This window comes from Lampris incognitus, chromosome 11 (assembly GCF_029633865.1).
Source record: "Lampris incognitus isolate fLamInc1 chromosome 11, fLamInc1.hap2, whole genome shotgun sequence".
NCBI classification, from domain to species: Eukaryota; Metazoa; Chordata; class Actinopteri; order Lampriformes; family Lampridae; genus Lampris; species Lampris incognitus.
Genome location: NC_079221.1, coordinates 30610414 through 30620691, shown reverse-complemented (window position 1 = coordinate 30620691; position 10278 = coordinate 30610414). Strand labels below are relative to the sequence as shown.

The 10278-nt window shown below is 44.3% G+C and overlaps 1 long non-coding RNA gene across 1 annotated transcript; it reads left to right on the top strand.

Annotated features, from left to right (window-relative positions):
• Window positions 1-2363: 2363 nt before the first annotated feature.
• LOC130120446 (uncharacterized) lies at window positions 2364-4282 on the top strand. The gene is made up of 4 exons (XR_008810970.1): window positions 2364-2390; window positions 3821-3864; window positions 4013-4078; window positions 4170-4282. It is a non-coding gene; the product is annotated as an uncharacterized LOC130120446 (long non-coding RNA).
• The last annotated feature ends 5996 nt before the right edge of the window (window positions 4283-10278 follow it).

The window sequence follows — 10278 nt, the reverse complement described above, 5'->3', positions numbered from 1 at the left end:
TAAGATCAGAAATGTATTTTTGTCTATTATTAGGTTTAGGCCTAGTTTATGTCTGTAAAACTGTAAAAAATATTAAATTTGACTAATTAGGCACTCTCTTTTAAAGGTGCACATAACAATCCAGGAAGGTTGGACCTTGCCCCTGCTCAACAAATGTTCAACATGTTGTCAGAACTTCCATTGTCCGTTTTGCAGCCCAACATTGTTCGTTCTTCAGCCCAACATTGTTCAACCCAACGAAGTTGAGCAAGTGTCAAAAACATCTGGACCTGCATTTTAACCGTACTGTTTGCCATGAAGGTAAAGTTTGCAAACATTCTCCTGCTGCCTCGAGTGGCCTCCATTTGGGTCCTCACTTTGCTAACCTTGACAATTTGGAATATAATACTGATTATATAATAATACTTGATTCTATGCTCTTATGTTTTAAGGATGTACCATTCACAGACGTGGACTGGGTTGTCGGCTCCAGCTGCATTATCATTGCCTATACTGCAGTTTAACACTGATACGCAAACCAGATTTTATTAATCATCTTGATTTGTGCAAGAAGCAGCACAGTGCCAACCGTCCAGCTCTGGCAACCACTCCCCTGGCTTCAACATCCTCCACCACCCCCCTGGCATCGACAACCTCCACCACCCCCCTGGCACCGACATGCTCCACCACCACCCTGGCACCGACATCCTCCACCACAACCACACCATCCTTCACTGCACCAGCCACCCCAAGTGGACAGATGAAAAGGGTCCGTGTGAAGCCAGTGCTCCAAAAAAAAAATGCCCCATATGTCAGGTAATGATGAACAAGAGACATTTAAAAAGACATATTGCAAGAAAGCACATCAGCAAACATAAAGACAGAACCGCTACTTCCCACCTTGACAGTGAATGTATCGATCCAGAAAATGGGATCTTTACTGTCCATAAATCATTTCTTGGACCCAATAATCCTCTTCATGTTCAAAATAAAGTATGGGGGGAAAATCAACATGTGTTCTGTGAGTCTACTCACTGTCAGGTAAACATGGAGTTGGCATGGAGGAGTGGCTTAAAAGCTTATCAGTGTGTTCACCTGAAATCGACTGCATGCTGTTCATCATATGTCGCCTGTCCTACACTACAGGAAGAAACACTAACTGAGATGGTAAAAAGCAAGTGGTTTGGCGAAGACAAAAATAAGTTATACCTTGATCGACAAAATCTTGCCACAACCAACCGTAAGCCCCTTTCCATACTCACCAAAACAGGAACACCTGAGTCCAAGAAATGTATCTCCATTTACGAGCCTACCATTTCATACTACAGTCGGCTGGAAAGAGTCATAGTTTCGTCCGACACCAAAAAGAATTCACTGTCCTTGTGCCAAAACAGAGATCATGCCCACACAAATATATTGCCAAATGGCACTTATTTGAAACAGACCCCAGTCTGTTCAGAAAAGTAAGGAGCACAGATGTAGAGGAATGCTTGGACACAGCACCATCGACATGAAGTCAAGGGAGTCGTATGACAAGGTGGCTCAAAAGATTTGGGCTGCTTCAGGTAAGCAAATGTTCACATAGTTTATGTATTTAGAATAATAATAACAGGGGAATAACTTCTAAAAGGTTATCTGAAATGGAATTCCATAATGATACTGAGAGGTTGTCCTGTAACAATCCCTTTCATCCGTCTTTTTTTTCCAGCTCAGGTGGTTGGGCTGTGATTATGTGCCCATGCGGCATTGTATATAGTATAAAGTGTAACATTCGAGCAGAAAGCCCACGGGACTACACTGATCTCCTACTTTCCTTGAAACACATGCCAAATATAGTCATTTATGACTTTGCACGTGGGCTAGCGATGCACATGAACCTTAGAGATCCAGAGAGGATTCCCTTCAAACCCTTCGAAGGACGTTTAAGGGACCCAACTGAAGAAAATATAGCCCTGGCAAAATCTGGGAAGCTGAAGGTGTCACTGCCTTGGCTAAACTTCAAGAAACTGGTCCCAGACTGTGATGGTCATCCAATAACAGGTTCAGCTGAGCATTATGCTCTATATGATCGATTTCACGAGGACAACACAAAGGATGCCCGAGATGTCCTGAGGAAGCTTGGCCTGGTTCCACAACTTGCCGGAAAAGTAAACAGTCAAGTAGCAGAACAGCTGTTTGCAAACATGGAAAAAAAACCAATTACTTCCTAAACATGGCATTACCATCTACCCATCTGTTCCTCATGAGGAATATCATCCACCACTACAATGTTTATAAAAACAAACAACGCCTGGATGAAATTACAAAGGATTTCGGAACTGGGGTATCAATGAACAGCTTTTGCACAGAACACCAACACACTGGGCTTCACGGATGAAGTCCAGTTCATCTTAGGTGTTCTATTTCCAGAGGTAGGTCTAACCATGTAATGTATGTGTGTGTGTTCCTGCACTTTCAAAGCCTAACTAAAAAGCTACAATGGTGCTTCTTGTGTATGGACCCATGTATAATGGCTTGCTGTTCAGCATTGCTATAATGGTGTATTAACACTCACTGGCCACTTTATTAGGTACACCTTGCTAGTACCGGGTTGGACCCCCTTTTGCCTTCAGAACTGCCTTAATCCTTCGTGGCATAGATTCAACAAGGTACTGGAAACATTCCTCAGAGTGTTTGGTCCATATTAACATGATAGCATCACACAGTTGCTGCAGATTTGTCAGCTGCACATCCATGATGCGAATCTCCCGGTCCACCACATCCCAAAGGTGCTCTATTGGATTGAGATCTGGTGACTGTGGAGGCCATTTGAGTACAGTGAACTCATTGTCATGTTCAAGAAACCAGTCTGAGATGATTCGAGCTTTATGACATGGCACGTTATCCTGCTGGAAGTAGCCATCAGAAAATGGGAACACTGTGGTCATAAAGGGATGGACATGGTCAGCAACAATACTCAGGTAGGTTGTGGCATTGACACGATGCTCAATTGGTACTAAGGGGCCCAAAGTGTGCCAAGAAAATATCCCCCACACCATTATACCACCACCAGCAGCCTGAACCGTTGATACAAGGCAGGATGGATCCATGCTTTCATGTTGTTGACGCCAAATTCTGACCCTACCATCCGAATGTCGCAGCAGAAATCGAGACTCATCAGACCAGGCAACGTTTTTCCAATCTTCTATTGTCCAATTTTGGTGAGCCTGTGCGAATTGTAGCCTCAGTTTCCTGTTCTTAGCTGACAGGAGTGGCACCCGGTGTGGTCTTCTGCTGCTGTAGCCCATCTGCCCGAAGGTTCGACGTGTTGTGCATTCAGAGATGCTCTTCTGCATACCTCAGTTGTAATGAGTGGTTATTTGAGTTACTGTTGCCTTTCTGTCAGCTCGAACCAGTCTGGCCATTCTCCTCTGACCTCTGGCATCAACAAGGCATTTTCGCCCACAGAACTGCCGCTCACTGGATATTTTCTCTTTTTCAGACCATTCTCTGTAAACCCTAGAGATGGTTGTGCGTGAAAATCCCAGTAGATCAGCAGTTTCTGAAATACTCAGACCAGCCCGTCTGGCACCAACAACCATGCCACGTTCAAAGTCACTTAAATCACCTTTCTTCCCCATTCTGATGCTCGGTTTGAACTGCAGCAGATCGTCTTGACCATGTCTACATGCCTAAATGCATTGAGTTGCTGCCATGTGATTGGCTGATTAGAAATTTGCGTTAACGAGCAGTTGGACAGGTGTGCCTAATAAAGTGGCCGGTGAGTGTATATTATTATAATATTCTCTTTTGGAAGGCCATCATATATGGCCTGTCTGTGCTGCGAAATCTGTCCTTGCAGGAGGCTGAGCAGGTCTTCCTCACTGGTCAGCTTTATCATCAGAGGTAAGAATGTAATTTCTTAACACAAGTCTATCAACTATTTGATATTAATACCTTAATTAAGAAGTAGTTATGTTAATTAATGTGCCTTAAGTGTTTCCAATATATCTGTTAACCCAGCAGTGATTATGTTGTCCATTTACTATTTCAGTGAAGTGGAAGAGTTCACTAGAGGGATAGATCGACTGTTGAAGAAAGAAGGAAAACCATTCAATTGGTATGTAGGGCTATTACCTACTTCACAATCTGGGGGTTGAATATGTCAATTACATGTTATTCCTGCTTGTTTTCTTGCATATCTCTCTCAGGAGTCGTAAATCCTTTTAGGGATTCTACCAGGCGGGAGTTTCCGTCAATTGAAGCCAACGCAAAGTGTGACAGAAGCATCAAAAATAGTTTGTTTAATAAAAAGGATGTTCACAAAAGTTGTGTCCTATATTTCTGAACAAAATGTAAGGCAAAATGATTCTGGTATGATTTAGAGCCATTTTAAGAGGTTTAAGCATATTTTTATGATAATATGAATCAGAATTGTTTTGGCATTTGGGTGGAATTAACCTTCAGTATTGTAAAACCTAGGGTCCTATAAATGCGACCCTGAAACTGCAGCAGTCGCAAAAACATAACGGGCCTAGAACTGCAGTCCCATAAATGTGGGTCTGAATCTACATATTTTCATGATAATGGGATAATATGAATCAGAATTGTTTTGGCATTAACCTTTAATAACAAAACAATTACTTTAGCAATTGGGTGGAATAAACCTTTTTTATTTATTGATGTACTGCTGGCGGTGCAACCCAGCCACTGAGGATGCACAAGCCAGTGCATCCTTAGTGCCGGTCCCAAGCCCGGACAAATGGGGAGGGTTGCGTCAGGAAGGGCATCCGGCGTAAAATCTTTGCCAAATCAAATATGCGGATCATAAATAAGACTTACATACCGGATCGGTCGAGGCCCGGGTTACCAACGACCGCCACCGGTACTGTTAACCAGCAGGGTGTCGGTGGAAACTATGCTACTGTTGGGCGAAGGAGAAGGAGAGGGGGAAAGCATGTCCAGAGGCAGCTAGAGAGGAGGAAGGGTAGGCATGTGGAGGTGAGAGTTGGAACTTTGAATGTTGGCACTATGACTGGTAAAGGGAGAGAGCTGGCTGACATGATGGAAAGAAGAAAGGTAGGCATACTGTGTGTGCAAGAGACCAGGTGGAAGGGGAGTAAGGCCAGGAGTATCGGAGGTGGGTTCAAACTCTTCTACCATGGTGTGAATGGGAGGAGTAATGGGGTAGGGGTAATTCTGAAGGAAGAGTATGTCAAGAGCGTGCTGGAGGTGAAGAGAGTGTCAGACAGAGTGATGAGTATGAAGCTGGAAATTGAAGGTTTATTGCTGAATGTTATCAGCGCATATGCCCCGCAAGTTGGGTCTGAGATGGATGAAAAAGAAGAATTCTGGAATGAGTTGGACGACATGGTGGAGAGGGTACCCAAGGAGGAGAGAGTGGTGATTGGAGCGGACTTCAATGGACATGTTGGTGAAGGGAACAGAGGTGATGAGGAGGTGATGGGAAGGTATGGAGTCAAGAAGAGAAATGTGGAAGGACAGATGGTGGTCGATTTTGCGAAAAGGATGGAAATGGCTGTGGTGAATACATATTTCAAGAAGAGGGAGGAACACAGGGTGACGTACAAGAGTGGAGGAAAGTGCACACAGGTGGACTATATCTTATGTAGAAGGCGCCATCTAAAAGGGATTGGAGACTGCAAGGTGGTGACAGGGGAGAGCGTAGCTAGGCAGCATCGGATGGTGGTCTGTAGGATGACTTTGGAGACCAAGAAGAGGAAGTGAGTGAAGACACAGCCGAAGATCAAATGGTGGAAGTTGAAGAAGGAAGACTGTTGTGTGGAGTTCAGGCAGGAGTTAAGACAGGCACTGGGTGGTAGTGAAGAGTTGCCAGATGGCTGGAAAACCACTGCAGAAATAGTGAGGGAGACAGCTAGGAAGGTACTTGGTGTGTCATCAGGACAGAGGAAGGAAGACAAGGAGACTTGGTGGTGGAATGAGGAAGTACAGCAAATTATACAGAGGAAAAGGTTGGCAAAGAAGAAGTGGGATAGTCAGAGAGATGAAGAAAGTAGACAGGAGTACAAGGAGATGCAGCGTAAAGCAAAGAGAGAGGTGGCAAAGGCAAAGGAAAAGGCGTATGGTGAGTTGTATGACAGATTAGACACTAAGGAAGGAGAAAAGGACTTGTACCGATTGGCTAGACAGAGGGACCAAGCTGCAAAGGATGTGCAGCAAGTTAGGGCGATCAAGGATAGAGATGGAAATGTGCTAACAAGCGAGGAGAGTGTGCTAAGAAGGTGGAAGGAATACTTTGAGGGGCTGATGAATGAAGAAAATGAGAGAGAGAGAAGGTTGGATGATGTAGGGATAGTGAATCAGGAAGTTCAGCGGATTAGCAAGGAGGAAGTGAGGGCAGCTATGAAGAGGATGAAGAATGGAAAGGCAGTTGGTCCTGATGACATACCTGTGGAGGCATGGAGATGTTTAGGAGAGATGGCAGTGGAGTTTTTAACTAGATTGTTTAACACAATCCTGGAAAGTGAGAGGATGCCTGAGGAGTGGAGAAGAAGCATACTGGTACCGATTTTCAAGAACAAGGGCGATGTGCAGAACTGTAACAACTACAGAGGTATAAAGTTGATCAGCCACAGCATGAAGATTTGGGAAAGAGTAATAGAAGCTAGGTTAAGAGGAGAGGTGACGATCAGCGAGCAGCAGTATGGTTTCTTCCCACGAAAGAGCACCACAGATGCGATGTTTGCTTTGAGAATGTTGATTGAGAAGTATAGAGAAGGCCAGAAAGAGTTGCATTGTGTCTTTGTAGATTTAGAGAAAGCTTATGACAGAGTGCCGAGAGAGGAGGTGTGGTATTGTATGAGGAAGTCAGGAGTTGCAGAGAAGTATGTAGGAGTGGTGCAGGATACGTATGAGGGAAGTGTGACAATGGTGAGGTGTGCGGTTGGAATGACAGATGGGTTCAAGGTGGAGGTGGGATTACATCAAGGATCGGCTCTTAGCCCTTTCTTGTTTGCAATGGTGATGGACAGGTTGACAAGATCAGGCAGGAGTCTCCATGGACGATGATGTTCGCGGATGACATAGTGATCTGTAGCGAGAGTAGGGTGCAGGTTGAGGAGAGCCTGGAGAGGTGGAGGTATGCACTGGAGAGAAGAGGAATGAAAGTCAGTAGGAGCAAGACGGAATACCTATGTGTGATAGTACTCTAACAGGTACTATTTAATGAAGATGCCAGTTGGGGACCTGTGAGGCGTCTGTTTCTCAAACTAGAGACTCTAATGTACTTATCTTCTTGCTCAGTTGTGCAACGCGGCCTCCCACTTCTTTTTCTACTCTGGTTAGAGCCTGTTTGTGCTGTCCTCTGAAGGGAGTAGTACACACCGGTGTAGGAAATCTTCAATTTCTTAGCAATTTCTCGCATGGAATAGCCTTCATTTCTAAGAACAAGAATAGACTGTCGAGTTTCAGATGAAAGTTCTCTTTTTCTGGCCATTTTGAGCGTTTAATTGACCCCACAAATGTGATGCTCCAGAAACTCAATCTGCTCAAAGAAGTGCCCATCCAACCAATCCAACTTGTGGGAGCTGCTTCTGGAAGCGTGGGGTGCAATTTCTCCAGATTACCTCAACAAATTAACAGCTAGAATGCCAAAGGTCTGCAATGCTGTAATTGCTGCAAATGGAGGATTCTTTGACGAAAGCAAAGTTTGATGTAAAAAAAATCTTATTTCAAATACAAATCATTATTTCTAACCTTGTCAATGTCTTGACTCTATTTTCTATTCATTTCACAACATATGGTGGTGAATAAGTGTGACTTTTCATGGAAAACACAAAATTGTTTGGGTGATCCCAAACTTTTGAACGGTAGTGTATATATATATATATATAAGGGTTTTATAGAGTTATATAAGGAAAGGTTTCTAGGTTGACAGGGCGGAGCCAGTGGCGCCCCCAAGGGGTGGCCAGGGGTGGCCACGGCCACCCTGATACTATGCCTGGCCCCCCCCCCCGCTGGCCCCCCCAGCCACGAGTCGCATATGCAGAATATGCTTCTGATTATGCATAATATGCTTCTATCTGATATTTTACATTAGGTGCTGTTCATTTAAATATTTTTCTTAACTCTCATATTGACCGTTTTCAACTAGCCTATACAGTATACTACAACAGCATCACAGAATTCCCGAAATTCAGTCATGGCTTTTGGTTTTGGTGTGCCACCCCAAGATTTTCAGTGGCCCCATTTGGCCACCCCTATGAAAAATTTCTGGGGCGCCACTGGGCGGAGCGAGGACGAGGATGATTGGAGTAGCGCTATGTTGCTCGCGTTGTGAGTTTGTACGGAAGAATAAACGACACGCGTTCGTGCAGTCAATGAGAGAAATTGTCCGTCTCCACTTTTTGCAATTTCCACATTGGTGACCCAGGCGTTTGTCTGCTGGACGTTTGCAGAGACAACTCTTTATGAACATGACGACTAATGCAGCTTCTCTCAAGCTGCCGGAGTTCTGGTAGTCGTCCGCGTCGGCTTGGTTCGCCCAGACAGAAGCGCAGTTCGCATCACCGCGGACGCCACACAATACTGTAACGTGCATGGATAAGAACACACGATGGCCGCTGGCTGGCGGGTCTGACCCTTCAGTCTCGCGGTTAGCGATGTCTCCTGCGGTGCGGGCGATACGGGTTCGCTTCCCGGCCGCGGCAGTTCATGTGGTTGCGTTGTCCCCCGAATTCGCTATATTGGTGTCAGAAGTGGGATGGAGCGACCGTAAGGCCATCGGCGTAGGCTCCCTGAGGCGTGAAGGAGTTGATACGCTCCCGAAGAAGGGGGGTAATGTAACGTGCATGGATAAGAAGACGCGCTGGCCACTATCTCGCGAATCTCACCCTTTAGTCGAGCGGTTAGCGAGATAGTAAGTTAGCAAGCATCATGGATGGGAAAAGAAGCTTTCGGGCGCCCAAAACCGAAAAATAAAAATTAGGATACTGAAAAAAAGAAAAGAAAAGAGAACATCGCTGTCAAACTGGATAACCAAACCAACAACACAGCAGCAGGAGGGTGATCAGACTGAGAGCAGTTCATCTGAGTTCAGTCAGACACAGATAGCAAGTTGAGACGGTAACATTAACGATAGGCTACTAGGTAAGCAAGCTGACTAAAGTTAGCTAACATTAGCGAGCTAGCAACTGACAGTTAGTTTGAAAAAAATTTAATACTAAAATAAATAGGTTGTTGTAGATACAGCTCAAGTAACGTTAACATGTGGCGATGATAAACAGGCTAACAATGCAGCCAGGACTGAGGAGGAAATAGCAGGTTAAGTTAGCTAACGTTAGCTAGCTATAGCCTACGTTAGCGTTAGCTGTAACAGTTAGCTAAATTTAATGCTCTGCTGATAGAAGAAGCCAGCGGTTACTAGCTAACTAGTTCAAATACTAACATGCGACTGTCACATGATGACATATGATATGGTTGCATTGTGTGTTTTTAGAGAGTTGATAATTCGCTTCATTTGTCAATATCCCCAGCTAGGAACAGAGCAGAGGGGGCTGATGGTGCCAGCATTGACAGTGACCGGAGTGACAGCTAGTGGAGACTCAGACGAGGCTGGCAGGTAGGCTTAAGTGACCTAAAAAGCTGATGAAGGCTATTTAATATGATATGATACATGTAAAGTATGAGATGTCAGGTGTTGATTGATATTACATATAACCCGAGTGTATTTGTATCACTATGTATGTAACCAAGGTATAATTTGTATTACTCTGTATGTAACCAATGTGTGCAACCGGAACAGAGGGTGAAGAAAGACACATTCATGTCGATAAAATATATTGCATGCCTCGCACGGAATGTGTGGGGTTCCCCTCTGTAATGATCTGTGCCCTCTGGCTAAGTTAACTTATAACATTAATGAAGCAAGGACGACTTCTCTCGTGCTGGGTGTTTATTCATCGACCGGATTCCGACTGACGTTGTTACGTACATCACGTGACTTTGTTGTGGCGTTACGGAAAGCCGTAAGGGACATTAGCAAATCAAATATTACTAGCAAATATTACATCTCCCTTTTTCTGAAAAGTGCTGCTTTCTCTGCAGAGATACAGACCACGTTGAGCACGTTTATAAGCGAATACAATCTTAATAAGAAAGAATATGAAAGTGGAACTCTTATATAACTGGACTGCAACAAAGTAGTGTAAAACATTTCCTTCACTGTCTAAATGTGACACCGTAATAACATTTCATCTTTTTTTTTCATGTCATTACTGGTAACTGCAAACAGCAGGTAGGTACACAAGGTAAGTGAACGCTGTAAATATTTCTTTTCAA